Source organism: Schistocerca gregaria, chromosome 2 (genome assembly GCF_023897955.1).
Source record: "Schistocerca gregaria isolate iqSchGreg1 chromosome 2, iqSchGreg1.2, whole genome shotgun sequence".
Classification (NCBI taxonomy): Eukaryota; Metazoa; Arthropoda; class Insecta; order Orthoptera; family Acrididae; genus Schistocerca; species Schistocerca gregaria.
This window is the reverse complement of record NC_064921.1, coordinates 967,752,018-967,776,565: the sequence shown is the minus strand read 5'-3', so window position 1 is coordinate 967,776,565 and position 24,548 is coordinate 967,752,018. Positions and strand designations below refer to the sequence as shown.

The 24,548-nt window shown below is 46.9% G+C and overlaps 26 non-coding genes across 26 annotated transcripts; 14 read left to right on the top strand and 12 right to left on the bottom strand.

Annotated features, from left to right (window-relative positions):
- Nucleotides 1-942: 942 nt before the first annotated feature.
- Trnap-agg (transfer RNA proline (anticodon AGG)) lies at nucleotides 943-1,014 on the top strand. The gene has a single exon. It is a non-coding gene; the product is annotated as a tRNA-Pro (tRNA).
- A 498-nt stretch (nucleotides 1,015-1,512) lies between these two features.
- Nucleotides 1,513-1,584, bottom strand: Trnaq-uug (transfer RNA glutamine (anticodon UUG)). Its single transcript has one exon. It is a non-coding gene; the product is annotated as a tRNA-Gln (tRNA).
- Nucleotides 1,585-2,138: 554 nt separating this feature from the next.
- Trnap-ugg (transfer RNA proline (anticodon UGG)) lies at nucleotides 2,139-2,210 on the top strand. Its single transcript has one exon. It is a non-coding gene; the product is annotated as a tRNA-Pro (tRNA).
- A 498-nt stretch (nucleotides 2,211-2,708) lies between these two features.
- On the bottom strand, nucleotides 2,709-2,780 carry Trnaq-uug (transfer RNA glutamine (anticodon UUG)). Its single transcript has one exon. It is a non-coding gene; the product is annotated as a tRNA-Gln (tRNA).
- Nucleotides 2,781-3,334: 554 nt separating this feature from the next.
- Nucleotides 3,335-3,406, top strand: Trnap-ugg (transfer RNA proline (anticodon UGG)). Its single transcript has one exon. It is a non-coding gene; the product is annotated as a tRNA-Pro (tRNA).
- A 1,125-nt stretch (nucleotides 3,407-4,531) lies between these two features.
- Trnap-ugg (transfer RNA proline (anticodon UGG)) lies at nucleotides 4,532-4,603 on the top strand. Its single transcript has one exon. It is a non-coding gene; the product is annotated as a tRNA-Pro (tRNA).
- Nucleotides 4,604-5,101: 498 nt separating this feature from the next.
- On the bottom strand, nucleotides 5,102-5,173 carry Trnaq-uug (transfer RNA glutamine (anticodon UUG)). The gene has a single exon. It is a non-coding gene; the product is annotated as a tRNA-Gln (tRNA).
- Nucleotides 5,174-5,727: 554 nt separating this feature from the next.
- On the top strand, nucleotides 5,728-5,799 carry Trnap-ugg (transfer RNA proline (anticodon UGG)). Its single transcript has one exon. It is a non-coding gene; the product is annotated as a tRNA-Pro (tRNA).
- A 498-nt stretch (nucleotides 5,800-6,297) lies between these two features.
- Nucleotides 6,298-6,369, bottom strand: Trnaq-uug (transfer RNA glutamine (anticodon UUG)). Its single transcript has one exon. It is a non-coding gene; the product is annotated as a tRNA-Gln (tRNA).
- A 555-nt stretch (nucleotides 6,370-6,924) lies between these two features.
- Nucleotides 6,925-6,996, top strand: Trnap-ugg (transfer RNA proline (anticodon UGG)). The gene has a single exon. It is a non-coding gene; the product is annotated as a tRNA-Pro (tRNA).
- A 498-nt stretch (nucleotides 6,997-7,494) lies between these two features.
- Trnaq-uug (transfer RNA glutamine (anticodon UUG)) lies at nucleotides 7,495-7,566 on the bottom strand. The gene has a single exon. It is a non-coding gene; the product is annotated as a tRNA-Gln (tRNA).
- A 554-nt stretch (nucleotides 7,567-8,120) lies between these two features.
- Nucleotides 8,121-8,192, top strand: Trnap-ugg (transfer RNA proline (anticodon UGG)). Its single transcript has one exon. It is a non-coding gene; the product is annotated as a tRNA-Pro (tRNA).
- Nucleotides 8,193-8,690: 498 nt separating this feature from the next.
- Trnaq-uug (transfer RNA glutamine (anticodon UUG)) lies at nucleotides 8,691-8,762 on the bottom strand. Its single transcript has one exon. It is a non-coding gene; the product is annotated as a tRNA-Gln (tRNA).
- A 555-nt stretch (nucleotides 8,763-9,317) lies between these two features.
- On the top strand, nucleotides 9,318-9,389 carry Trnap-ugg (transfer RNA proline (anticodon UGG)). The gene has a single exon. It is a non-coding gene; the product is annotated as a tRNA-Pro (tRNA).
- A 498-nt stretch (nucleotides 9,390-9,887) lies between these two features.
- Nucleotides 9,888-9,959, bottom strand: Trnaq-uug (transfer RNA glutamine (anticodon UUG)). Its single transcript has one exon. It is a non-coding gene; the product is annotated as a tRNA-Gln (tRNA).
- A 1,124-nt stretch (nucleotides 9,960-11,083) lies between these two features.
- On the bottom strand, nucleotides 11,084-11,155 carry Trnaq-uug (transfer RNA glutamine (anticodon UUG)). Its single transcript has one exon. It is a non-coding gene; the product is annotated as a tRNA-Gln (tRNA).
- A 1,125-nt stretch (nucleotides 11,156-12,280) lies between these two features.
- Nucleotides 12,281-12,352, bottom strand: Trnaq-uug (transfer RNA glutamine (anticodon UUG)). The gene has a single exon. It is a non-coding gene; the product is annotated as a tRNA-Gln (tRNA).
- Nucleotides 12,353-14,673: 2,321 nt separating this feature from the next.
- On the bottom strand, nucleotides 14,674-14,745 carry Trnaq-uug (transfer RNA glutamine (anticodon UUG)). Its single transcript has one exon. It is a non-coding gene; the product is annotated as a tRNA-Gln (tRNA).
- Nucleotides 14,746-15,300: 555 nt separating this feature from the next.
- Trnap-ugg (transfer RNA proline (anticodon UGG)) lies at nucleotides 15,301-15,372 on the top strand. Its single transcript has one exon. It is a non-coding gene; the product is annotated as a tRNA-Pro (tRNA).
- A 1,124-nt stretch (nucleotides 15,373-16,496) lies between these two features.
- Trnap-ugg (transfer RNA proline (anticodon UGG)) lies at nucleotides 16,497-16,568 on the top strand. Its single transcript has one exon. It is a non-coding gene; the product is annotated as a tRNA-Pro (tRNA).
- Nucleotides 16,569-18,262: 1,694 nt separating this feature from the next.
- Trnaq-uug (transfer RNA glutamine (anticodon UUG)) lies at nucleotides 18,263-18,334 on the bottom strand. The gene has a single exon. It is a non-coding gene; the product is annotated as a tRNA-Gln (tRNA).
- Nucleotides 18,335-18,889: 555 nt separating this feature from the next.
- On the top strand, nucleotides 18,890-18,961 carry Trnap-ugg (transfer RNA proline (anticodon UGG)). The gene has a single exon. It is a non-coding gene; the product is annotated as a tRNA-Pro (tRNA).
- A 1,125-nt stretch (nucleotides 18,962-20,086) lies between these two features.
- Nucleotides 20,087-20,158, top strand: Trnap-ugg (transfer RNA proline (anticodon UGG)). The gene has a single exon. It is a non-coding gene; the product is annotated as a tRNA-Pro (tRNA).
- A 1,694-nt stretch (nucleotides 20,159-21,852) lies between these two features.
- Nucleotides 21,853-21,924, bottom strand: Trnaq-uug (transfer RNA glutamine (anticodon UUG)). The gene has a single exon. It is a non-coding gene; the product is annotated as a tRNA-Gln (tRNA).
- A 555-nt stretch (nucleotides 21,925-22,479) lies between these two features.
- On the top strand, nucleotides 22,480-22,551 carry Trnap-ugg (transfer RNA proline (anticodon UGG)). Its single transcript has one exon. It is a non-coding gene; the product is annotated as a tRNA-Pro (tRNA).
- A 1,125-nt stretch (nucleotides 22,552-23,676) lies between these two features.
- Trnap-ugg (transfer RNA proline (anticodon UGG)) lies at nucleotides 23,677-23,748 on the top strand. Its single transcript has one exon. It is a non-coding gene; the product is annotated as a tRNA-Pro (tRNA).
- The last annotated feature ends 800 nt before the right edge of the window (nucleotides 23,749-24,548 follow it).

The window sequence follows — 24,548 nt, the reverse complement described above, 5'->3', positions numbered from 1 at the left end:
ACTGACACGTATAACGAATCTATTCGTTTCCCAAGAACTAGTACATCGCATGCACGTTTGTTAAATGCACGCGCATGCAGCACCCAAAACGGAGAGATACTGGGACCCTCAGCTGAGGTCGTCTTCTCGCAGTTGAACCCCTTACGTTCCGTTATTAATCCTAGTAGCAAAAGCATAAGCATTTGGAGCGTTCCCCATTCACGTGTGGACTGCTATTAACAATTTGCATTACATGATCCTAGGTAAAATTCTGGTTATACAATTCCAACTACCAGCTCGTACACATTTCTAGAAACGATCGCAAAACACAGAGTCAGTTTCCACCGAGACTCGAACTCGGATCGCTGTATTCAAAGTCCGGAATGCTAACGATTACACCAAGCAACCGGGTGCCCCTAGCGGACTTAAATTGAGCAGCATCATGACATTAAACCTATAAGCTGCGATTTATTACATGTAGCGTCCTCTGGAAGTGTTTGCGTGCTAATGAAGCATCCAAGTAGGCTGAAAGTGGAGGGAGCAACTTGGAATGTAGCGAGAATTCTTGCCAGTATTCGTACATGAAATGATGTCTAAGGGTCAGGTAATCCAAATCGCGCAACAGCCACTTTCGTATGGTGGATGCTTTGTGCTGGAAGCAGCCTAGCTATGAAAACAGCTATGGACACAGAGTACTGTCGAAAAGTGCGTGCTGTCACACAACGCTACGTAGTGGGCGGATGGTGCGTGACACGATAACATTTGCACTTCACACGATCGACATACTGTCACACAACTCAAGCAGCTCTTTCAGCCTTCACATACACTGGTCCTCAGCACAGCTCATGTTGTTGGTGTCGGATTAAGAAACCTCTTTGAGAATATGGTCCATATTGGATGCTGCAACTAGCAAGTGCGGCAAGATATCAGTAGGTGGCGGGGTGCACACCTGCTTCCTTGGGCGGCTTGTTGGTCTAGGGGTATGATTCCTGCTTAGGGTGCAGGAGGTCCCGGGTTCAAATCCCGGACAGGCCCTACTTTTCACTTTCGCGACAACCAAGCATTACGATAAACTAGCGAGTCTCTGAAAGTAAGCCATGCAACAGGACAAACTGCATGTCGGGCCACCTGAAAATGATACTGGCAAGTGCGTCTTGTGTAAAGCAATCTACGAAGCCGGATTAAGCCGTGTTCGTTTACTTATATCTATACCTAAAGACTGACACGTATAACGAATCTATTCGTTTCCCAAGAACTAGTACATCGCATGCACGTTTGTTAAATGCACGCGCATGCAGCTCCCAAAACGGAGAGATACTGGGACCCTCAGCTGAGGTCGTCTTCTCGCAGTTGAACCCTTTACGTTCCGTTATTAATCCTAGTAGCGAAAGCATAAGCATTTGGAGCGTTCCCCATTCACGTGTGGACTGCTATTAACAATTTGCATTACATGATCCTAGCTAAAATTCAGGATATACAATTCCAACTACCAGCTCGTACACATTTCTAGAAACGATCGCAAAACACAGATTCAGGTTCCACCGAGACTCGAACTCGGATCGCTGGATTCAAAGTCCAGAGTGCTAACCATTACACCATGGAACTGGGTGCCCTTGCGGACTGGAATTGAGCAGCATCATGACATTAAACCTATAAGCTGCGATTTATTACATGTAGCGTCCTCAGGAAGTGTTTGCGTGCTAATGAAGCGTCCAAGTAGGCTGAAAGTGGAGGGAGCAACTTGGAATGTAGCGACAATTCAGGCCAGTATTCGTACATGAAATGATGTCTAAGGGTCAGGAAATCAAAATCGCGGAACAGCCACTTTCGTATGGTGGATGCTTTGTGCTGGAAGCAGCCTAGCTATGAAAACAGCTATGGACACAGAGTACTGTCGAAAAGTGCGTGCTGTCACACAACGCTACGTAGTGGGCGGATGGTGCGTGACACGATAACATTTGCACTTCACACGATCGACATACTGTCACACAACTCAAGCAGCTCTTTCAGCCTTCACATACACTGGTCCTCAGCACAGCTCATGTTGTTGGTGTCGGATTAAGAAACCTCTTTGAGAATATGGTCCATATTGGATGCTGCGACTAGCAAGTGCGGCAAGATATCAGTAGGTAGCGGGGTGCACACCTGCTTCGTTGTGCGGCCTGTTGGTCTAGGGGTATGATTCCTGCTTTGGGTGCAGGAGGTCCCGGGTTCAAATCCCGGACAGGCCCTACTTTTCACTTTCGCGACAACCAAGCATTACGATAAACTAGCGAGTCTCTGAAAGTAAGCCATGCAACAGGACAAACTGCATGTCGGGCCACCGGCCAATGATACTGGCAAGTGCGTCTTGTGGAAAGCAATCTACGAAGCAGGATTAAGCCGTGTTCGATTACTTATATCTATAGCTAAAGACTGACACGTATAACGATTCTATTCGTTTCCCAAGAACTAGTACATCGCATGCACGTTTGTTAAATGCACGCGCATGCAGCACCCAAAACGGAGAGATACTGGGACCCTCAGCTGAGGTCGTCTTCTCGCAGTTGAACCCCTTACGTTCCGTTACTAATCCTAGTAGCAAAAGCATAAGCATTTGGAGCGTTCCCCATTCTCGTGTGGACTGCTATTAACAATTTGCATTACATGATCCTAGGTAAAATTCTGGTTATACAATTCCAACTACCTGCTCGTACACATTTCTAGAAACGATCGCAAAACACAGATTCAGGTTCCACCGAGACTCGAACTCGGATCGCTGGATTCAAAGTCCAGAGTGCTAACCATTACACCATGGAACCGGGTGCCCTCGCGGACTGGAATTGAGCAGCATCATGACATTAAACCTATAAGCTGCGATTTATTACATGTAGCGTCCTCAGGAAGTGTTTGCGTGCTAATGAAGCATCCAAGTAGGCTGAAAGTGGAGGGAGCAACTTGGAATGTAGCGAGAATTCTTGCCAGTATTCGTACATGAAATGATGTCTAAGGGTCAGGTAATCAAAATCGCGGAACAGCCACTTTCGTATGGTGGATGCTTTGTGCTGGAAGCAGCCTAGCTATGAAAACAGCTATGGACACAGAGTACTGTCGAAAAGTGCGTGCTGTCACACAACGCTACGTAGTGGGCGGATGGTGCGTGACACGATAACATTTGCACTTCACACGATCGACATACTGTCACACAACTCAAGCAGCTCTTTCAGCCTTCACATACACTGGTCCTCAGCACAGCTCATGTTGTTGGTGTCGGATTAAGAAACCTCTTTGAGAATATGGTCCATATTGGATGCTGCGACTAGCAAGTGCGGCAAGATATCAGTAGGTGGCGGGGTGCACACCTGCTTCGTTGTGCGGCCTGTTGGTCTAGGGGTATGATTCCTGCTTTGGGTGCAGGAGGTCCCGGGTTCAAATCCCTGACAGGCCCTACTTTTCACTTTCGTGACAACCAAGCATTACGATAAACTAGCGAGTCTCTGAAAGTAAGCCATGCAACAGTACAAACTGCATGTCGGGCCACCGGCCAATGATACTGGCAAGTGCGTCTTGTGGAAAGCAATCTACGAAGCAGGATTAAGCCGTCTTCGATTACTTATATCTATACCTAAAGACTGACACGTATAACGATTCTATTCGTTTCCCAAGAACTAGTACATCGCATGCACGTTTGTTAAATGCACGCGCATGCAGCACCCAAAACGGTGAGATACTGGGACCCTCAGCTGAGGTCGTCTTCTCGCAGTTGAACCCCTTACGTTCCGTTATTAATCCTAGTAGCAAAAGCATAAGCATTTGGAGCGTTCCCCATTCACGTGTGGACTGCTATTAACAATTTGCATTACATGATCCTAGCTAATATTCTGGTTATACAATTCCAACTACCAGCTCGTACACATTTCTAGAAACGATCGCAAAACACAGAGTCAGTATCCACCGAGACTCGAACTCGGATCGCTGGATTCAAAGTCCGGAATGCTAACGATTACACCATGTAACCGGGTGCCCCTAGCGGACTTAAATTGAGCAGCATCATGACATTAAACCTATAAGCTGCGATTTATTACATGTAGCGTCCTCTGGAAGTGTTTGCGTGCTAATGAAGCATCCAAGTAGGCTGAAAGTGGAGGGAGCAACTTGGAATGTAGCGAGAATTCTTGCCAGTATTCGTACATGAAATGATGTCTAAGGGTCAGGTAATCAAAATCGCGGAACAGCCACTTTCGTATGGTGGATGCTTTGTGCTGGAAGCAGCCTAGCTATGAAAACAGCTATGGACACAGAGTACTGTCGAAAAGTGCGTGCTGTCACACAACGCTACGTAGTGGGCGGATGGTGCGTGACACGATAACATTTGCACTTCACACGATCGACATACTGTCACACAACTCAAGCAGCTCTTTCAGCCTTCACATACACTGGTTCTCAGCACAGCTCTTGTTGTTGGTGTCGGATTAAGAAACCTCTTTGAGAATATGGTCCATATTGGATGCTGCAACTAGCAAGTGCGGCAAGATATCAGTAGGTGGCGGGGTGCACACCTGCTTCCTTGGGCGGCCTGTTGGTCTAGGGGTATGATTCCTGCTGTGGGTGCATGAGGTCCCGGGTTCAAATCCCGGACAGGCCCTACTATTCACTTTCGCGACAACCAAGCATTACGATAAACTAGCGAGTCTCTGAAAGTAAGCCATGCAACAGGACAAACTGCATGTCGGGCCACCTGAAAATGATACTGGCAAGTGCGTCTTGTGTAAAGCAATCTACGAAGCCGGATTAAGCCGTGTTCGTTTACTTATATCTATACCTAAAGACTGACACGTATAACGAATCTATTCGTTTCCCAAGAACTAGTACATCGCATGCACGTTTGTTAAATGCACGCGCATGCAGCACCCAAAACGGAGAGATACTGGGACCCTCAGCTGAGGTCGTCTTCTCGCAGTTGAACCCTTTACGTTCCGTTATTAATCCTAGTAGCGAAAGCATAAGCATTTGGAGCGTTCCCCATTCACGTGTGGACTGCTATTAACAATTTGCATTACATGATCCTAGCTAAAATTCAGGATATACAATTCCAACTACCAGCTCGTACACATTTCTAGAAACGATCGCAAAACACAGATTCAGGTTCCACCGAGACTCGAACTCGGATCGCTGGATTCAAAGTCCAGAGTGCTAACCATTACACCATGGAACCGGGTGCCCTCGCGGACTGGAATTGAGCAGCATCATGACATTAAACCTATAAGCAGCGATTTATTACATGTAGCGTCCTCAGGAAGTGTTTGCGTGCTAATGAAGCATCCAAGTAGGCTGAAAGTGGAGGGAGCAACTTGGAATGTAGCGAGAATTCTTGCCAGTATTCGTACATGAAATGATGTCTAAGGGTCAGGAAATCAAAATCGCGGAACAGCCACTTTCGTATGGTGGATGCTTTGTGCTGGAAGCAGCCTAGCTATGAAAACAGCTATGGACACAGAGTACTGTCGAAAAGTGCGTGCTGTCACACAACGCTACGTAGTGGGCGGATGGTGCGTGACACGATAACATTTGCACTTCACACGATCAACATACTGTCACACAACTCAAGCAGCTGTTTCAGCCTTCACATACATTGGTCCTCAGCACAGCTCATGTTGTTGGTGTCGGATTAAGAAACCTCTTTGAGAATATGGTCCATATTGGATGCTGCGACTAGCAAGTGCGGCAAGATATCAGTAGGTGGCGGGGTGCACACCTGCTTCGTTGTGCGGCCTGTTGGTCTAGGGGTATGATTCGTGCTTTGGGTGCAGGAGGTCCCGGGTTCAAATCCCGGACAGGCCCTACTTTTCACTTTCGCGACAACCAAGCATTACGATAAACTAGCGAGTCTCTGAAAGTAAGCCATGCAACAGGACAAACTGCATGTCGGGCCACCGGCCAATGATACTGGCAAGTGCGTCTTGTGGAAAGCAATCTACGAAGCAGGATTAAGCCGTGTTCGATTACTTATATCTATAGCTAAAGACTGACACGTATAACGATTCTATTCGTTTCCCAAGAACTAGTACATCGCATGCACGTTTGTTAAATGCACGCGCATGCAGCACCCAAAACGGAGAGATACTGGGACCCTCAGCTGAGGTCGTCTTCTCGCAGTTGAACCCTTTACGTTCCGTTATTAATCCTAGTAGCGAAAGCATAAGCATTTGGAGCGTTCCCCATACACGTGTGGACTGCTATTAACAATTTGCATTACATGATCCTATCTAAAATTCAGGATATACAATTCCAACTACCAGCTCGTACACATCTCTAGAAACGATCGCAAAACACAGATTCAGGTTCCACCGAGACTCGAACTCGGATCGCTGGATTCAAAGTCCAGAATGCTAACCATTACACCATGGAACCGGGTGCCCCGAGCGGACTTAAATTGAGCAGCATCATGACATTAAACCTATAAGCTGAGATTTATTACATGTAGCGTCCTCTGGAAGTGTTTGCGTGCTAATGAAGCATCCAAGTAGGCTGAAAGTGGAGGGAGCAACTTGGAATGTAGCGAGAATTCTTGCCAGTATTCGTACATGAAATGATGTCTAAGGGTCCGGAAATCAATATCGCGGAACAGCCACTTTCGTATGGTGGATGCTTTGTGCTGGAAGCAGCCTAGCTATGAAAACAGCTATGGACACAGAGTACTGTCGAAAAGTGCGTGCTGTCACACAACGCTATGTAGTGGGCGGATGGTGCGTGACACGATAACATTTGCACTTCACACGATCGACATACTGTCACACAACTGAAGCAGCTCTTTCAGCCTTCACACACACTGGTCCTCAGCACAGCTCATGTTGTTGGTGTCGGATTAAGAAACCTCTTTGAGAATATGGTCCATATTGGATGCTGCGACTAGCAAGTGCGGCAAGATATCAGTAGGTGGCGGGGTGCACACCTGCTTCGTTTTGCGGCCTGTTGGTCTAGGGGTATGATTCCTGCCTTGGGTGCAGGAGGTCCCGGGTTCAAATCCTGGACAGGCCCTACTTTTCACATTCGCGACAACCAAGCATTACGATAAACTAGCGAGTCTCTGAAAGTAAGCCATGCAACAGGACAAACTGCATGTCGGGCCACCGGCCAATGATACTGGCAAGTGCGTCTTGTGGAAAGCAATCTACGAAGCAGGATTAAGCCGTGTTCGATTACTTATATCTATACCTAAAGACTGACACGTATAACGAATCTATTCGTTTCCCAAGAACTAGTACATCGCATGCACATTTGTTAAATGCACGCGCATGCAGCACTCAAATCGGAGAGATACTGGGACCCTCAGCTGAGGTCGTCTTCTCGCAGTTGAACCCTTTACGTTCCGTTATTAATCCTAGTAGCGAAAGCATAAGCATTTGGAGCGTTCCCCATTCTCGTGTGGACTGCTATTAACAATTTGCATTACATGATCCTAGCTAAAATTCTGGATATACAATTCCAACTACCAGCTCGTACACATTTCTAGAAACGATCGCAAAACACAGATTCAGGTTCCACCGAGACTCGAACTCGGATCGCTGGATTCAAAGTCCAGAGTGCTAACCATTACACCATGGAACAGGGTGCCCTCGCGGACTGGAATAGAGCAGCATCATGACATTAAACCTATAAGCTGCGATTTATTACATGTAGCGTCCTCAGGAAGTGTTTGCGTGCTAATGAATCATCCAAGTAGGCTGAAAGTGGAGGGAGCAACTTGGAATGTAGCGAGAATTCTTGCCAGTATTCGTACATGAAATGATGTCTAAGGGTCAGGAAATCAAAATCGCGGAACAGCCACTTTCGTATGGTGGATGCTTTGTGCTGGAAGCAGCCTAGCTATGAAAACAGCTATGGACACAGAGTACTGTCGAAAAGTGCGTGCTGTCACACAACGCTACGTAGTGGGCGGATGGTGCGTGACACGATAACATTTGCACTTCACACGATCAACATACTGTCACACAACTCAAGCAGCTCTTTCAGCCTTCACATACATTGGTCCTCAGCACAGCTCATGTTGTTGGTGTCGCATTAAGAAACCTCTTTGAGAATATGGTCCATATTGGATGCTGCAACTAGCAAGTGCGGCAAGATATCAGTAGGTGGCGGGGTTCACACCTGCTTCGTTGTGCGGCCTGTTGGTCTTGGGGTATGATTCCTGCTTTGGGTGCAGGAGGTCCCGGGTTCAAATCCCGGACAGGCTCTACTTTTCACTTCCGCGACAACCAAGCATTACGATAAACTAGCGAGTCTCTGAAAGTAAGCCATGCAACACGACAAACTGCATTTCGGGCCAACTGCCAATGATACTGGCAAGTGCGTCTTGTGTAAAGCAATCTACGAAGCCGGATTAAGCCGTGTTCGTTTACTTATATCTATACCTAAAGACTGACACGTATAACGAATCTATTCGTTTCCCAAGAACTAGTACATCGCATGCACGTTTGTTAAATGCACGCGCATGCAGCACCCAAAACGGAGAGATACTGGGACCCTCAGCTGAGGTCGTCTTCTCGCAGTTGAACCTCTTACGTTCCGTTATTAATCCTAGTAGCGAAAGCATAAGCATTTGGAGCGTTCCCCATTCACGTGTGGACTGCTATTAACAATTTGCATTACATGATCCTATCTAAAATTCAGGATATAGAATTCCAACTACCAGCTCGTACACATTTCTAGAAACGATCGCAAAACACAGATTCAGGTTCCACCGAGACTCGAACTCGGATCGCTGGATTCAAAGTCCGGAATGCTAACCATTACACCATGCAACCGGGTGCCCCTAGCGGACTTAAATTGAGCAGCATCATGACATTAAACCTATAAGCTGAGATTTATTACATGTAGCGTCCTCAGGAAGTGTTTGCGTGCTAATGAAGCATCCAAGTAGGCTGAAAGTGGAGGGAGCAACTTGGAATGTAGCGAGAATTCTTGCCAGTATTCGTACATGAAATGATGTCTAAGGGTCAGGAAATCAAAATCGCGGAACAGCCACTTTCGTATGGTGGATGCTTTGTGCTGGAAGCAGCCTAGCTATGAAAACAGCTATGGACACAGAGTACTGTCGAAAAGTGCGTGCTGTCACACAACGCTATGTAGTGGGCGGATGGTGCGTGACACGATAACATTTGCACTTCACACGATCGACATACTGTCACACAACTGAAGCAGCTCTTTCAGCCTTCACACACACTGGTCCTCAGCACAGCTCATGTTGTTGGTGTCGGATTAAGAAACCTCTTTGAGAATATGGTCCATATTGGATGCTGAGACTAGCAAGTGCGGCAAGATATCAGTAGGTGGCGGGGTGCACACCTGCTTCGTTTTGCGGCCTGTTGGTCTAGGGGTATGATTCCTGCCTTGGGTGCAGGAGGTCCCGGGTTCAAATCCTGGACAGGCCCTACTTTTCACATTCGCGACAACCAAGCATTACGATAAACTAGCGAGTCTCTGAAAGTAAGCCATGCAACAGGACAAACTGCATGTCGGGCCACCGGCCAATGATACTGGCAAGTGCGTCTTGTGGAAAGCAATCTACGAAGCAGGATTAAGCCGTGTTCGATTACTTATATCTATACCTAAAGACTGACACGTATAACGAATCTATTCGTTTCCCAAGAACTAGTACATCTCATGCACATTTGTTAAATGCACGCGCATGCAGCACTCAAAACGGAGAGATACTGGGACCCTCAGCTGAGGTCGTCTTCTCGCAGTTGAACCCTTTACGTTCCGTTATTAATCCTAGTAGCGAAAGCATAAGCATTTGGAGCGTTCCCCATTCACGTGTGGACTGCTATTAACAATTTGCATTACATGATCCTAGCTAAAATTCTGGATATACAATTCCAACTACCAGCTCGTACACATTTCTAGAAACGATCGCAAAACACAGATTCAGGTTCCACCGAGACTCGAACTCGGATCGCTGGATTCAAAGTCCAGAGTGCTAACCATTACACCATGGAACCGGGTGCCCTCGCGGACTGGAATTGAGCAGCATCATGACATTAAACCTATAAGCTGCGATTTATTACATGTAGCGTCCTCAGGAAGTGTTTGCGTGCTAATGAATCATCCAAGTTGGCTGAAAGTGGAGGGAGCAACTTGGAATGTAGCGAGAATTCTTGCCAGTATTCGTACATGAAATGATGTCTAAGGGTCAGGAAATCAAAATCGCGGAACAGCCACTTTCGTATGGTGGATGCTTTGTGCTGGAAGCAGCCTAGCTATGAAAACAGCTATGGACACAGAGTACTGTCGAAAAGTGCGTGCTGTCACACAACGCTACGTAGTGGGCGGATGGTGCGTGACACGATAACATTTGCACTTCACACGATCGACATACTGTCACACAACTCAAGCAGCTCTTTCAGCCTTCACATACACTGGTCCTCAGCACAGCTCATGTTGTTGGTGTCGGATTAAGAAACCTCTTTGAGAATATGGTCCATATTGGATGCTGCAACTAGCAAGTGCGGCAAGATATCAGTAGGTGGCGGGGTGCACACCTGCTTCGTTGTGCGGCCTGTTGGTCTATGGGTATGATTCCCGCTTTGGGCGCAGGAGGTCCCGGGTTCGAATCCCAGACAGGCCCTACTTTTCACTTTCGCGACAACCACGCATTACGATAAACTAGCGAGTCTCTGAAAGTAAGCCATGCAACAGGACAAACTGCATGTCGGGCCAACTGCCAATGATACTGGCAAGTGCGTCTTGTGTAAATCAATCTACGAAGCCGGATTAAGCCGTGTTCGTTTACTTATATCTATACCTAAAGACTGACACGTATAACGAATCTATTCGTTTCCCAAGAACTAGTACATCGCATGCACGTTTGTTAAATGCACGCGCATGCAGCACCCAAAACGGAGAGATACTGGGACCCTCAGCTGAGGTCGTCTTCTCGCAGTTGAACCCCTTACGTTCCGTTATTAATCCTAGTAGCGAAAGCATAAGCATTTGGAGCGTTCCCCATACACGTGTGGAGTGCTATTAACAATTTGCATTACATGATCCTATCTAAAATTCAGGATATACAATTCCAACTACCAGCTCGTACACATTTCTAGAAACGATCGCAAAACACAGATTCAGGTTCCACCGAGACTCGAACTCGGATCGCTGGATTCAAAGTCCGGAATGCTAACCATTACACCATGCAACCGGGTGCCCTTTGCGGACTTAAATTGAGCAGCATCATGACATTAAACCTATAAGCTGCGATTTATTACATGTAGCGTCCTCAGGAAGTGTTTGCGTGCTAATGAAGCATCCAAGTAGGCTGAAAGTGGAGGGAGCAACTTGGAATGTAGCGAGAATTCTTGCCAGTATTCGTACATGAAATGATGTCTAAGGGTCAGGAAATCAAAATCGCGGAACAGCCACTTTCGTATGGTGGATGCTTTGTGCTGGAAGCAGCCTAGCTATGAAAACAGCTATGGACACAGAGTACTGTCGAAAAGTGCGTGCTGTCACACAACGCTACGTAGTGGGCGGATGGTGCGTGACACGATAACATTTGCACTTCACACGATTGACATACTGTCACACAACTCAAGCAGCTCTTTCAGCCTTCACACACACTGGTCCTCAGCACAGCTCATGTTGTTGGTGTCGGATTAAGAAACCTCTTTGAGAATATGGTCCATATTGGATGCTGCGACTAGAAAGTGCGGCAAGATATCAGTAGGTGGCGGGGTGCACACCTGCTTGGTTGTGCGGCCTGTTGGTCTAGGGGTATGATTCCTGCTTTGCGTGCAGAAGGTCCCAGGTTCAAATCTCGGACAGACCCTACTTTTCACTTTCGCGACAACCAAGCATTACGATAAACTAGCGAGTCTCTGAAAGTAAGCCATGCAACACGACAAACTGCATTTCGGGCCAACTGCCAATGATACTGGCAAGTGCGTCTTGTGGAAAGCAATCTTCGAAGCAGGATTAAGCCGTGTTCGATTACTTATATCTATACCTAAAGACTGACACGTATAACGATTCTATTCGTTTCCCAAGAACTAGTACATCGCATGCACGTTTGTTAAATGCACGCGCATGCAGCACCCAAAACGGAGAGATACTGGGACCCTCAGCTGAGGTCGTCTTCTCGCAGTTGAACCCTTTACGTTCCGTTATTAATCCTAGTAGCGAAAGCATAAGCATTTGGAGCGTTCCCCATACACGTGTGGAGTGCTATTAACAATTTGCATTACATGATCCTATCTAAAATTCAGGATATACAATTCCAACTACCAGCTCGTACACATTTCTAGAAACGATCGCAAAACACAGATTCAGGTTCCACCGAGACTCGAACTCGGATCACTGGATTCAAAGTCCGGAATGCTAACCATTACACCATGGAACCTGGTGCCCTCGCGGACTGGAATTGAGCGGCATCATGACATTAAACCTATAAGCTGCGATTTATTACATGTAGCGTCCTCAGGAAGTGTTTGCGTGCTAATGAAGCATCCAAGTAGGCTGAAAGTGGAGGGAGCAACTTGGAATGTAGCGAGAATTCTCGCCAGTATTCGTACATGAAATGATGTCTAAGGGTCAGGAAATCAAAATCGCGGAACAGCCACTTTCGTATGGTGGATGCTTTGTGCTGGAAGCAGCCTAGCTATGAAAACAGCTATGGACACAGAGTACTGTCGAAAAGTGCGTGCTGTCACACAACGCTATGTAGTGGGCGGATGGTGCGTGACACGATAACATTTGCACTTCACACGATTGACATACTGTCACACAACTCAAGCAGCTCTTTCAGCCTTCACACACACTGGTCCTCAGCACAGCTCATGTTGTTGGTGTCGGGTTAAGAAACCTCTTTGAGAATATGGTCCATATTGGATGCTGTCACTAGCTAGTGCGGCAAGATATCAGTAGGTGGCGGGGTGCACACCTGCTTCGTTGTGCGGCCTGTTGGTCTAGGGGTATGATTCCCGCTTTGCGTGCAGAAGGTACCGGGTTCAAATCCCGGACAAGCCCTACTTTTCACTTTCGGGACAACCAAGCATTACGATAAACTAGCGAGTCTCTGAAAGTAAGCCATGCAACAGGACAAACTGCATGTCGGGCCACCGGCCAATGATACTGGCAAGTGCGTCTTGTGGAAAGCAATCTACGAAGCAGGATTAAGCCGTGTTCGATTACTTATATCTATACCTAAAGACTGACACGTATAACGATTCTATTCGTTTCCCAAGAACTAGTACATCGCATGCACGTTTGTTAAATGCACGCGCATGCAGCACCCAAAACGGAGAGATACTGGGACCCTCAGCTGAGGTCGTCTTCTCGCAGTTGAACCTCTTACGTTCCGTTATGAATCCTAGTAGCAAAAGCATAAGCATTTGGAGCGTTCCCCATTCACGTGTGGACTGCTATTAACAATTTGCATTACATGATCCTAGCTAAAATTCAGGATATACAATTCCAACTACCAGCTCGTACACATTTCTAGAAACGATCGCAAAACACAGAGTCAGTTTCCACCGAGACTCGAACTCGGATCGCTGGATTCAAAGTCCGGAATGCTAACCATTACACCAAGCAACCGGGTGCCCCTAGCGGACTTAAATTGAGCAGCATCATGACATTAAACCTATAAGCTGCGATTTATTACATGTAGCGTCCTCTGGAAGTGTTTGCGTGCTAATGAAGCATCCAAGTAGGCTGAAAGTGGAGGGAGCAACTTGGAATGTAGCGAGAATTCTTGCCAGTATTCGTACATGAAATGATGTCTAAGGGTCAGGTAATCAAAATCGCGGAACAGCCACTTTCGTATGGTGGATGCTTTGTGCTGGAAGCAGTCTAGCTATGAAAACAGCTATGGACACAGAGTACTGTCGAAAAGTGCGTGCTGTCACACAACGCTACGTAGTGGGCGGATGGTGCGTGACACGATAACTTTTGCACTTCACACGATCGACATACTGTCACACAACTCAAGCAGCTCTTTCAGCCTTCACATACACTGGTCCTCAGCACAGCTCATGTTGTTGGTGTCGGATTAAGAAACCTCTTTGAGAATATGGTCCATATTGTATGCTGCAACTAGCAAGTGCGGCAAGATATCAGTAGGTGGCGGGGTGCACACCTGCTTCGTTGTGCGGCCTGTTGGTCTAGGGGTATGATTCCCGCTTTGCGTGCAGAAGGTACCGGGTTCAAATCCCGGACAAGCCCTACTTTTCACTTTCGGGACAACCAAGCATTACGATAAACTAGCGAGTCTCTGAAAGTAAGCCATGCAACAGGACAAACTGCATGTCGGGCCACCGGCCAATGATACTGGCAAGTGCGTCTTGTGGAAAGCAATCTACGAAGCAGGATTAAGCCGTGTTCGATTACTTATATCTATACCTAAAGACTGACACGTATAACGATTCTATTCGTTTCCCAAGATCTAGTACATCGCATGCACGTTTGTTAAATGCACGCGCATGCAGCACCCAAAACGGAGAGATACTGGGACCCTCAGCTGAGGTCGTCTTCTCGCAGTTGAACCTCTTACGTTCCGTTATGAATCCTAGTAGCAAAAGCATAAGCATTTGGAGCGTTCCCCATTCACGTGTGGACTGCTATTAACAATTTGCATTACATGATCCTAGCTAAAATTCTGGATATACAATTCCAACTACCAGCTCGTACACATTTCTAGAAACGATCGCAAAACACAGAGTCAGGTTCCACCGAGACTCGAACTCGGATCGCTGGATTCAAAGTCCAAAGTGCTAACCATTACACCATGGAACCGTGTGCCCCTCGCGGACTGGAATTGAGCAGCATCATGACATTAAACCTATAAGCTGCGATTTATTACATGTAGCGTCCTCTGGAAGTGTTTGTGTGCTAATGAAGCATCCAAGTAGGCTGAAAGTGGAGGGAGCAACTTGGAATTTAGCGAGAATTCTTGCCAGTATTCGTACATGAAATGATGTCTAAGGGTCAGGTAATCAAAATCGCGGAACAGCCACTTTCGTATGGTGGATGCTTTGTGCTGGAAGCAGCCTAGCTATGAAAACAGCTATGGACACAGAGTACTGTCGAAAAGTGCGTGCTGTCACACAACGCTACATAGTGGGCGGATGGTGCGTGACACGATAACATTTGCACTTCACATGATCGACATACTGTCACACAACTCAAGCAGCTCTTTCAGCCTTCACATACATTTGTCCTCAGCACAGCTCATGTTGTTGGTGTCGGATTAAGAAACCTCTTTGAGAATATGGTCCATATTGGATGCTGCAACTAGCAAGTGCGGCAAGATATCAGTAGGTGGCGGGGTGCACACCTGCTTCGTTGTGCGGCCTGTTGGTCTAGGGGTATGATTCCTGCTTTGGGTGCAGGAGGTCCCGGGTTCAAATCCCGGACAGGCCCTACTTTTCACTTCGCGACAACCAAGCATTACGATAAACTAGCGAGTCTCTGAAAGTAAGCCATGCAACAGGACAAACTGCATGTCGGGCCACCGGCCAATGATACTGGCAAGTGCGTATTGTGGAAAGCAATCTACGAAGCAGGATTAAGCCGTGTTCGATTACTTATATCTATACCTAAAGACTGACACGTATAACGAATCTATTCGTTTCCCAAGAACTAGTACATCGCATGCACGTTTGTTAAATGCACGCGCATGCAGCACCCAAAACGGAGAGATACTGGGACCCTCAGCTGAGGTCGTCTTCTCGTAGTTGAACCCTTTACGTTCCGTTATTAATCCTAGTAGCGAAAGCATAAGCATTTGGAGCGTTCCCCATTCACGTGTGGACTGCTATTAACAATTTGCATTACATGATCCTAGCTAAAATTCTGGATATACAATTCCAACTACCAGCTCGTACACATTTCTAGAAACGATCGCAATACACAGATTCAGGTTCCACCGAGACTCGAACTCGGATCGCTGGATTCAAAGTCCGGAATGCTAACCATTACACCAAGCAACCAGGTGCCCCTAGCGGACTTAAATTGAGCGGCATCATGACATTAAACCTATAAGCTGCGATTTATTACATGTAGCGTGCTCTGGAAGTGTTTGCGTGGTAATGAATCATCCAAGTAGGCTGAAAGTGGAGGGAGCAACTTGGAATGTAGCGAGAATTCTTGCCAGTATTCGTACATGAAATGATGTCTAAGGGTAAGGTAAACAAAATCGCGGAACAGCCACTTTCGTATGGTGGATGCTTTGTGCTGGAAGCAGCCTAGCTATGAAAACAGCTATGGACACAGAGTACTGTCGAAAAGTGCGTGCTGTCACACAACGCTACGTAGTGGGCGGATGGTGCGTGACACGATAACATTTGCACTTCACACGATCGACATACTGTCACACAAATCAAGCAGCTCTTTCAGCCTTCACATACACTGGTCCTCAGCACAGCTCATGTTGTTGGTGTCGGATTAAGAAACCTCTTTGAGAATATGGTCCATATTGGATGCTGCAACTAGCAAGTGCGGCAAGATATCAGTAGGTGGCGGGGTGCACACGTGCTTCCTTGTGCGGCCTGTTGGTCTAGGGGTATGATTCCTGCTTTGGGTGCAGGAGGTCCCGGGTTCAAATCCCCGACAGGCCCTACTCTTCACTTTCGCGACAACCAAGCACTACGATAAACTAGCGAGTCTCTGAAAGTAAGCCATGCAACAGGACAAACTGCATGTCGGGCCACCGGCCAATGATACTGGCAAGTGCGTCTTGTGGAAAGCAATCTACGAAGCAGGATTAAGCCGTGTTCGATTACTTATATCTATACCTAAAGACTGACACGTATAACGATTCTATTCGTTTCCCAAGAACTAGTACATCGCATGCACGTTTGTTAAATGCACGCGCATGCAGCACCCAAAACGGAGAGATACTGGGACCCTCAGCTGAGGTCGTCTTCTCGCAGTTGAACCCTTTACGTTCCGTTATTAATCCTAGTAGCGAAAGCATAAGCATTTGGAGCGTTCCCCATACACGTGTGGACTGCTATTAACAATTTGCATTACATGATCCTAGCTAAAATTCTCGTTATACAATTCCAACTACTAGCTCGTACACATTTCTAGAAACGATCGCAAAACACAGATTCAGTTTCCACCGAGACTCGAACTCGGATCGCTGGATTCAAAGTCCGGAATGCTAACCATTACACCAAGCAACCGGGTGCCCCTAGCGGACTTAAATTGAGCAGCATCATGACATTTAACCTATAAGCTGCGATTTATTACATGTAGCGTCCTCTGGAAGTGTTGCGTGCTAATGAAGCATCCAAGTAGGCTGAAAGTGGAGGGAGCAACTTGGAATGTAGCGAGAATTCTTGCCAGTATTCGTACATGAAATGATGTCTAAGGGTCAGGTAATCAAAATCGCGGAACAGCCACTTTCGTATGGTGGATGCTTTGTGCTGGAAGCAGCCTAGCTATGAAAACAGCTATGGACACAGAGTACTGTCGAAAAGTGCGTGCTGTCACACAACGCTACGTAGTGGGCGGATGGTGCGTGACACGATAACATTTGCACTTCACACGATCGACATACTGTCACACAAATCAAGCAGCTCTTTCAGCCTTCACATACACTGGTCCTCAGCACAGCTCATGTTGTTGGTGTCGGATTAAGAAACCTCTTTGAGAATATGGTCCATATTGGATGCTGCGACTAGCAAGTGCGGCAAGATATCAGTAGGTGGCGGGGTGCACACCTGCTTCCTTGTGCGGCCTGTTGGTCTATGCGTATGATTCCTGCTTAGGGTGCAGGAGGTCCCGGGTTCAAATCCCGGACAGGCCCTACTCTTCACTTTCGCGACAACCAAGCACTACGACAAACTAGCGAGTCTCTGAAAGTAAGCCATGCAACAGGACAAACTGCATGTCGGGCCACCGGCCAATGATACTGGCAAGTGCGTCTTGTGGAAAGCAATCTACGAAGCAGGATTAAGCCGTGTTCGATTACTTATATCTATAGCTAAAGACTGACACGTATAACGAATCTATTCGTTTCCCAAGAACTAGTACATCGCATGCACGTTTGTTAAATGCACGCGCATGCAGCACCCAAAACGGAGAGATACTGGGACCCTCAGCTGAGGTCGTCTTCTCGCAGTTGAACCTCTTACGTTCCGTTATGAATCCTAGTAGCAAAAGCATAAGCATTTGGAGCGTTCCCCATTCACGTGTGGACTGCTATTAACAATTTGCATTACATGATCCTAGCTAAAATTCTGGATATACAATTCCAACTACCAGCTCGTACACATTTCTAGAAACGATCGCAAAACACAGAGTCAGGTTCTACCGAGACTCGAACTCGGATCGCTGGATTCAAAGTCCAAAGTGCTAACCATTACACCATGGAACCGTGTGCCCCTCGCGGACTGGAATTGAGCAGCATCATGACATTAAACCTATAAGCTGCGATTTATTACATGTAGCGTCCTCTGGAAGTGTTTGCGTGCTAATGAAGCATCCAAGTAGGCTGAAAGTGGAGGGAGCAACTTGGAATTTAGCGAGAATTCTTGCCAGTATTCGTACATGAAATGATGTCTAAGGGTCAGGTAATCAAAATCGCGGAACAGCCACTTTCGTATGGTGGATGCTTTGTGCTGGAAGCAGCCTAGCTATGAAAACAGCTATGGACACAGAGTACTGTCGAAAAGTGCGTGCTGTCACACAACGCTACATAGTGGGCGGATGGTGCGTGACACGATAACATTTGCACTTCACATGATCGGCATACTGTCACACAACTCAAGCAGCTCTTTCAGCCTTCACATACATTTGTCCTCAGCACAGCTCATGTTGTTGGTGTCGGATTAAGAAACCTCTTTGAGAATATGGTCCATATTGGATGCTGCAACTAGCAAGTGCGGCAAGATATCAGTAGGTGGCGGGGTGCACACCTGCTTCGTTGTGCGGCCTGTTGGTCTAGGGGTATGATTCCTGCTTTGGGTGCAGGAGGTCCCGGGTTCAAATCCCGGACAGGCCCTACTTTTCACTTTCGCGACAACCAAGCATTACGATAAACTAGCGAGTCTCTGAAAGTAAGCCATGCAACAGGACAAACTGCATGTCGGGCCACCGGCCAATGATACTGGCAAGTGCGTATTGTGGAAAGCAATCTACGAAGCAGGATTAAGCCGTGTTCGATTACTTATATCTATACCTAAAGACTGACACGTATAACGAATCTATTCGTTTCCCAAGAACTAGTACATCGCATGCACGTTTGTTAAATGCACGCGCATGCAGCACCCAAAACGGAGAGATACTGGGACCCTCAGCTGAGGTCGTCTTCTCGTAGTTGAACCCTTTACGTTCCGTTATTAATCCTAGTAGCGAAAGCATAAGCATTTGGAGCGTTCCCCATTCACGTGTGGACTGCTATTAACAATTTGCATTACATGATCCTAGCTAAAATTCTGGATATACAATTCCAACTACCAGCTCGTACACATTTCTAGAAACGATCGCAATACACAGATTCAGGTTCCACCGAGGCTCGAACTCGGATCGCTGGATTCAAAGTCCGGAATGCTAACCATTACACCAAGCAACCAGGTGCCCCTAGCGGACTTAAATTGAGCAGCATCATGACATTAAACCTATAAGCTGCGATTTATTACATGTAGCGTGCTCTGGAAGTGTTTGCGTGGTAATGAATCATCCAAGTAGGCTGAAAGTGGAGGGAGCAACTTGGAATGTAGCGAGAATTCTTGCCAGTATTCGTACATGAAATGATGTCTAAGGGTAAGGTAATCAAAATCGCGGAACAGCCACTTTCGTATGGTGGATGCTTTGTGCTGGAAGCAGCCTAGCTATGAAAACAGCTATGGACACAGAGTACTGTCGAAAAGTGCGTGCTGTCACACAACGCTACGTAGTGGGCGGATGGTGCGTGACACGATAACATTTGCACTTCACACGATCGACATACTGTCACACAAATCAAGCAGCTCTTTCAGCCTTCACATACACTGGTCCTCAGCACAGCTCATGTTGTTGGTGTCGGATTAAGAAACCTCTTTGAGAATATGGTCCATATTGGATGCTGCAACTAGCAAGTGCGGCAAGATATCAGTAGGTGTCGGGGTGCACACGTGCTTCCTTGTGCGGCCTGTTGGTCTAGGGGTATGATTCCTGCTTTGGGTGCAGGAGGTCCCGGGTTCAAATCCCCGACAGGCCCTACTCTTCACTTTCGCGACAACCAAGCACTACGATAAACTAGCGAGTCTCTGAAAGTAAGCCATGCAACAGGACAAACTGCATGTCGGGCCACCGGCCAATGATACTGGCAAGTGCGTCTTGTGGAAAGCAATCTACGAAGCAGGATTAAGCCGTGTTCGATTACTTATATCTATACCTAAAGACTGACACGTATAACGATTCTATTCGTTTCCCAAGAACTAGTACATCGCATGCACGTTTGTTAAATGCACGCGCATGCAGCACCCAAAACGGAGAGATACTGGGACCCTCAGCTGAGGTCGTCTTCTCGCAGTTGAACCCTTTACGTTCCGTTATTAATCCTAGTAGCGAAAGCATAAGCATTTGGAGCGTTCCCCATACACGTGTGGACTGCTATTAACAATTTGCATTACATGATCCTAGCTAAAATTCTCGTTATACAATTCCAACTACTAGCTCGTACACATTTCTAGAAACGATCGCAAAACACAGATTCAGTTTCCACCGAGACTCGAACTCGGATCGCTGGATTCAAAGTCCGGAATGCTAACCATTACACCAAGCAACCGGGTGCCCCTAGCGGACTTAAATTGAGCAGCATCATGACATTAAACCTATAAGCTGCGATTTATTACATGTAGCGTCCTCTGGAAGTGTTGCGTGCTAATGAAGCATCCAAGTAGGCTGAAAGTGGAGGGAGCAACTTGGAATGTAGCGAGAATTCTTGCCAGTATTCGTACATGAAATGATGTCTAAGGGTCAGGTAATCAAAATCGCGGAGCAGCCACTTTCGTATGGTGGATGCTTTGTGCTGGAAGCAGCCTAGCTATGAAAACAGCTATGGACACAGAGTACTGTCGAAAAGTGCGTGCTGTCACACAACGCTACGTAGTGGGCGGATGGTGCGTGACACGATAACATTTGCACTTCACACGATCGACATACTGTCACACAAATCAAGCAGCTCTTTCAGCCTTCACATACACTGGTCCTCAGCACAGCTCATGTTGTTGGTGTCGGATTAAGAAACCTCTTTGAGAATATGGTCCATATTGGATGCTGCGACTAGCAAGTGCGGCAAGATATCAGTAGGTGGCGGGGTGCACACCTGCTTCCTTGTGCGGCCTGTTGGTCTATGCGTATGATTCCTGCTTAGGGTGCAGGAGGTCCCGGGTTCAAATCCCGGACAGGCCCTACTCTTCACTTTCGCGACAACCAAGCACTACGACAAACTAGCGAGTCTCTGAAAGTAAGCCATGCAACAGGACAAACTGCATGTCGGGCCACCGGCCAATGATACTGGCAAGTGCGTCTTGTGGAAAGCAATCTACGAAGCAGGATTAAGCCGTGTTCGATTACTTATATCTATAGCTAAAGACTGACACGTATAACGAATCTATTCGTTTCCCAAGAACTAGTACATCGCATGCACGTTTGTTAAATGCACGCGCATGCAGCACCCAAAACGGAGAGATACTGGGACCCTCAGCTGAGGTCGTCTTCTCGCAGTTGAACCTCTTACGTTCCGTTATGAATCCTAGTAGCAAAAGCATAAGCATTTGGAGCGTTCCCCATTCACGTGTGGACTGCTATTAACAATTTGCATTACATGATCCTAGCTAAAATTCTGGATATACAATTCCAACTACCAGCTCGTACACATTTCTAGAAACGATCGCAAAACACAGAGTCAGGTTCTACCGAGACTCGAACTCGGATCGCTGGATTCAAAGTCCAAAGTGCTAACCATTACACCATGGAACCGTGTGCCCCTCGCGGACTGGAATTGAGCAGCATCATGACATTAAACCTATAAGCTGCGATTTATTACATGTAGCGTCCTCTGGAAGTGTTTGCGTGCTAATGAAGCATCCAAGTAGGCTGAAAGTGGAGGGAGCAACTTGGAATTTAGCGAGAATTCTTGCCAGTATTCGTACATGAAATGATGTCTAAGGGTCAGGTAATCAAAATCGCGGAACAGCCACTTTCGTATGGTGGATGCTTTGTGCTGGAAGCAGCCTAGCTATGAAAACAGCTATGGACACAGAGTACTGTCGAAAAGTGCGTGCTGTCACACAACGCTACATAGTGGGCGGATGGTGCGTGACACGATAACATTTGCACTTCACATGATCGGCATACTGTCACACAACTCAAGCAGCTCTTTCAGCCTTCACATACATTTGTCCTCAGCACAGCTCATGTTGTTGGTGTCGGATTAAGAAACCTCTTTGAGAATATGGTCCATATTGGATGCTGCAACTAGCAAGTGCGGCAAGATATCAGTAGGTGGCGGGGTGCACACCTGCTTCGTTGTGCGGCCTGTTGGTCTAGGGGTATGATTCCTGCTTTGGGTGCAGGAGGTCCCGGGTTCAAATCCCGGACAGGCCCTACTTTTCACTTTCGCGACAACCAAGCATTACGATAAACTAGCGAGTCTCTGAAAGTAAGCCATGCAACAGGACAAACTGCATGTCGGGCCACCGGCCAATGATACTGGCAAGTGCGTATTGTGGAAAGCAATCTACGAAGCAGGATTAAGCCGTGTTCGATTACTTATATCTATACCTAAAGACTGACACGTATAACGAATCTATTCGTTTCCCAAGAACTAGTACATCGCATGCACGTTTGTTAAATGCACGCGCATGCAGCACCCAAAACGGAGAGATACTGGGACCCTCAGCTGAGGTCGTCTTCTCGTAGTTGAACCCTTTACGTTCCGTTATTAATCCTAGTAGCGAAAGCATAAGCATTTGGAGCGTTCCCCATTCACGTGTGGACTGCTATTAACAATTTGCATTACATGATCCTAGCTAAAATTCTGGATATACAATTCCAACTACCAGCTCGTACACATTTCTAGAAACGATCGCAATACACAGATTCAGGTTCCACCGAGGCTCGAACTCGGATCGCTGGATTCAAAGTCCGGAATGCTAACCATTACACCAAGCAACCAGGTGCCCCTAGCGGACTTAAATTGAGCAGCATCATGACATTAAACCTATAAGCTGCGATTTATTACATGTAGCGTGCTCTGGAAGTGTTTGCGTGGTAATGAATCATCCAAGTAGGCTGAAAGTGGAGGGAGCAACTTGGAATGTAGCGAGAATTCTTGCCAGTATTCGTACATGAAATGATGTCTAAGGGTAAGGTAATCAAAATCGCGGAACAGCCACTTTCGTATGGTGGATGCTTTGTGCTGGAAGCAGCCTAGCTATGAAAACAGCTATGGACACAGAGTACTGTCGAAAAGTGCGTGCTGTCACACAACGCTACGTAGTGGGCGGATGGTGCGTGACACGATAACATTTGCACTTCACACGATCGACATACTGTCACACAAATCAAGCAGCTCTTTCAGCCTTCACATACACTGGTCCTCAGCACAGCTCATGTTGTTGGTGTCGGATTAAGAAACCTCTTTGAGAATATGGTCCATATTGGATGCTGCAACTAGCAAGTGCGGCAAGATATCAGTAGGTGTCGGGGTGCACACGTGCTTCCTTGTGCGGCCTGTTGGTCTAGGGGTATGATTCCTGCTTTGGGTGCAGGAGGTCCCGGGTTCAAATCCCCGACAGGCCCTACTCTTCACTTTCGCGACAACCAAGCACTACGATAAACTAGCGAGTCTCTGAAAGTAAGCCATGCAACAGGACAAACTGCATGTCGGGCCACCGGCCAATGATACTGGCAAGTGCGTCTTGTGGAAAGCAATCTACGAAGCAGGATTAAGCCGTGTTCGATTACTTATATCTATACCTAAAGACTGACACGTATAACGATTCTATTCGTTTCCCAAGAACTAGTACATCGCATGCACGTTTGTTAAATGCACGCGCATGCAGCACCCAAAACGGAGAGATACTGGGACCCTCAGCTGAGGTCGTCTTCTCGCAGTTGAACCCTTTACGTTCCGTTATTAATCCTAGTAGCGAAAGCATAAGCATTTGGAGCGTTCCCCATACACGTGTGGACTGCTATTAACAATTTGCATTACATGATCCTAGCTAAAATTCTCGTTATACAATTCCAACTACTAGCTCGTACACATTTCTAGAAACGATCGCAAAACACAGATTCAGTTTCCACCGAGACTCGAACTCGGATCGCTGGATTCAAAGTCCGGAATGCTAACCATTACACCAAGCAACCGGGTGCCCCTAGCGGACTTAAATTGAGCAGCATCATGACATTAAACCTATAAGCTGCGATTTATTACATGTAGCGTCCTCTGGAAGTGTTGCGTGCTAATGAAGCATCCAAGTAGGCTGAAAGTGGAGGGAGCAACTTGGAATGTAGCGAGAATTCTTGCCAGTATTCGTACATGAAATGATGTCTAAGGGTCAGGTAATCAAAATCGCGGAGCAGCCACTTTCGTATGG